The sequence below is a fragment of the Chionomys nivalis genome, chromosome X, assembly GCF_950005125.1.
Source record: "Chionomys nivalis chromosome X, mChiNiv1.1, whole genome shotgun sequence".
Classification (NCBI taxonomy): domain Eukaryota; kingdom Metazoa; phylum Chordata; class Mammalia; order Rodentia; family Cricetidae; genus Chionomys; species Chionomys nivalis.
Genome location: NC_080112.1, coordinates 76,090,297 through 76,093,825, shown reverse-complemented (window position 1 = coordinate 76,093,825; position 3,529 = coordinate 76,090,297). Strand labels below are relative to the sequence as shown.

At 39.8% G+C, this 3,529-nt stretch overlaps 1 pseudogene; it reads right to left on the bottom strand.

The window, feature by feature from the left end:
* Window positions 1-2,343: 2,343 nt before the first annotated feature.
* On the bottom strand, window positions 2,344-2,805 carry LOC130868100 (ubiquitin-conjugating enzyme E2 L3-like; annotated as a pseudogene).
* Window positions 2,806-3,529: the final 724 nt, after the last annotated feature.

The following is a 3,529-nucleotide window of genomic DNA, read 5'->3' as shown; positions in this document are numbered from 1 at the left end:
CTTCCAAAACTCTAGAACTGACAGAGACATCTTGTTGCTTGGACAGTCACTCAAAGTTTTTCTGTATCATTGGGGCATCCAATATTCAACACACAGGCCCATATTATCCAGCAAACTTTTCCATGAAGCAGGAAATTTCAAACACAGTTCCACCTATATTGGCAGTTTTCAGTCACTTTCTTCTATGTCCTGCAGAATGTCTGGCAGACTCTTTCATGAAGCAGGAAACCTGAAGTACCATATCACCTTTAGCCAAGTTCAGGAGTCATTTCTCTGTGGTTCCTGCATGTCCAGTTCACACAGCATAACATCAAGAAGTCCAGGCAAGAGCAGTTTTTTTTGCCCAAATGACTATCCAAATTTATAAGGAGCCTCTCATCCTCTTGAAGTAGATTGGTGTTGCCAGGAGCATACGTGTCCCATTGTCATAAAAAGTCCTAAGTTTTTAAACATTGTAAATACTATATTCTGTTGTCTTTGAAAGATTTGAACAATGCCTATGCAACTAAAATACATCTTTGTATATCTAGAAAATCTAGCTAACATGACTACAAGCTTGACTATTACAGGTGTATATCTATTAACCTATATTTTTAATTATACATTACATTTTAAATGAGCTGCACAAACATAATACCTTAATCAAGAGCAGAAATACACATATAATAAAATTGACCTTAAATTTGTATCAATGAAATAAGATCCATACCAATGCAAATCTCTACAGCATATTCCCCTTAAATTTAAACAAACATTTACAAACAATATTTGAGAATATGGGTGTAGTTCTCTCCAAACTGCTTCCTGCTGTTAATTGGGTGAGGTAATTTTGGGGGGTATTCTTGGTGACCTTTCATGAGGTCTTGTTGAATCAAACCACATTAGTCTGGAAGGATTCCACAAGTTCTCATCCTCTGTGGAAACAAAAGAATAACCTCTTTTCCAAAGCAACATATCTTTAGACTCAAACTTTGAAGTCAAGAAAATTTTAATACCTATATGTTGGTTTAGCTTAGCAGCCTGTATAATGAAATGTCTCTCTGCACTTAGCTCCTTTACATTCAAAAAAGTTCAAAGAAAATACAATAATATACCTAATCCAGACTCTGTGTGTATTCCATCTTTATGGGGGCTTCTTTTTCTTACTCTATTTCTTTTTCTACAAGTTTAATATTTATTTATTTATTGATGATAAATTCTAAGGTCAAATTTTATTTCTACAAAAAAAAGGCAATGGAAACAATAGAAAACACATTGAAGGGATTTTACTGAGTGAGCTTCAAGTGAGCTTGACCTTGGAAAGGCTGAATCCAGAGGGAGGGAAAGGCCGTCCTGTTCCTGGGCTGCACCAGCAGCTGCTCTGAGGAAGGGGCAGCTGGTAACAAAGCAGAAGCCACCAATGCTGATTCCCACAAGATGCAAACCATGTGGAGAACGACAGTGGTGGCCTACTGGGCTGAGGAGTGGGGGCTCCTTGGCACATCTCAGCAGAGCTTGGTGGTGGAGAAGCTCAAAATTTCAAAAGAATATTCTGGCTTTTGCTTTGCCTGGGATAACCAGCAGGTCGTCTACCACAGCTGCAGGGAGGGCTGCTGACTGGAGAGAATTCATCACACAAGTGCGTGGCATTCTCTGCTGGCAGACCCTTCCTCCAAGGTCACCACAAATCTGGTATTGCAGGGTTCTCTACAAAGACAGCCTGACCACGGGTTCAGAGCGTGGGATCTGCCCATTGAGTCTGTTACTGTGGAAACACTTTGCGAAGATTTTATGTAAAAGCAGCTTCCCTTTGCACAGACATTCTTTTGGGGATTGATAATGTTTTATAACCTTTTGTAAGTACATTACTAAGATGGCATTAGGGGACTTGAGCTATCACCCACAGGCAATGTGGCACAGGAGAAAGGCTGCTGCTTCTGTGGGGAGCTGGGGCCTTAGTCTGTGGAAGTGGGATTGAAAAAGAAGAAGGTGATGGAGAGACAGAATCACAACTTTTTTTGAAAAACCTTCTGGGCTAACTAACTTTGAGTCTGAGCAGGAAAAGAAATGGCATTCTTTCAAAGTAGACTAAAGCAGTGATTTTTAAAACAAAGCAAGCAGAACTAGAACATCTGAACTTTTAATCCTTCTTTACAGGTTACCTAGACCACTTTTTTTTTTAGATTTATTTATTTATTATGTAGGACCACTTTTGATTAAGAAAACTGTAGAAAGTTAATAACTGCCACAAGCAGATGCCAGGTTCTGGCATGTGTCAATTTTCCAGAGTCCTGCTTTGAGGGGTATCTGAATGCACTGCTCAGGGGCTCTGCTCAAACTTACTGGAATCATTCTTGGCAGATTTTAATCCACAGATCGCTTTTCCCCGTATATCTTTGTAAACTCTTCAGCATTCTTACAGAATTTTTTTACTGTCCTTAGAGTATTCTTCAGCTAGGTCAGCCTGGAGTGGGTGCTCAGGCTGGGGGTCATTCACCAGTGCTATGAGGGAATGGATTACTTGGTTGGTTTTGGTGGCTGGCTTCCAGTTTTCAGCACTAATTACCGGCAGACAGACTTGCCCCTTCCCATCAATGTTAGGGTGGTAGATCTTGGTTTTAAATATGATCTTGGGTGGTTTGAATGAATACTCTGCTGGAAAGTTGATTTCAATTCTGAAGGCCCCTCATATAGAGGGTTGTCAGGAACAATAAGCCCTTGCCAAGTCAATAAATTAGCTTCATCATCCTGGATGTTACAGAAGTTTTTCATTCTACATTTGAGGATCTCTTCAAGCTCCTTCATCAGCCTCCTGCTGGCCACCATCTTGGATCTCAATATTTATTTTATTATCTTTACTCCTAGAATCTATGATTGTGTGTACTCTGTATCTTTAAAGGCTTTGTTTTATTTTTTAAACCATTTAATTCCTTTTATAATAATCTATACTGTTTTTCTTCTCTCACCTAAGCGTATGTACATTTAGTCAACATTGTGGCTCATTTAGAGATTTTTTTTATGTCTGAATCTGTCCTATTGTGTACCTGTAATTTTTTACGTCTTAAAATGCTATGCAGCAACTAAGGCTGCTTTGTCTTTTGGCTCCACCTAGTCCAACATGTTGGAGGAAGTACGTTCACTACCTCTGAGAGCCATTCTCTCCACTCCAGATGCAATGTTGGATCACAGCAGGTCTGTGTTGCCATTAAGCAAGTTGAAGCACTCTGCTCACGAACCCCATTTAAATGCTTGGCCTACTGAAAGAGTCAGAGTTTGTGCTAGCAGCATGGCCCATGGCCAGGAACCATTTCAAAACAGCATGTTTTTTATTTTTCTGCTACCCCTGAATCAGAAAAACATCTCTTAAAGGAGCTGTGGCAAGCCACCAGCAAAATGCTGGCTGCTAAGAAGCCATGCTTAACTCTGATCTTTTGGGTCTAAAATTACTATTTAAGCTTTCTCGGATTTTACATGTATTTAGTCAACCACATTGGCATGCTAATTTGTTGTCAAGAGTTGCTTGTTTGTTTAACCAGCCACCTGGCAGCTC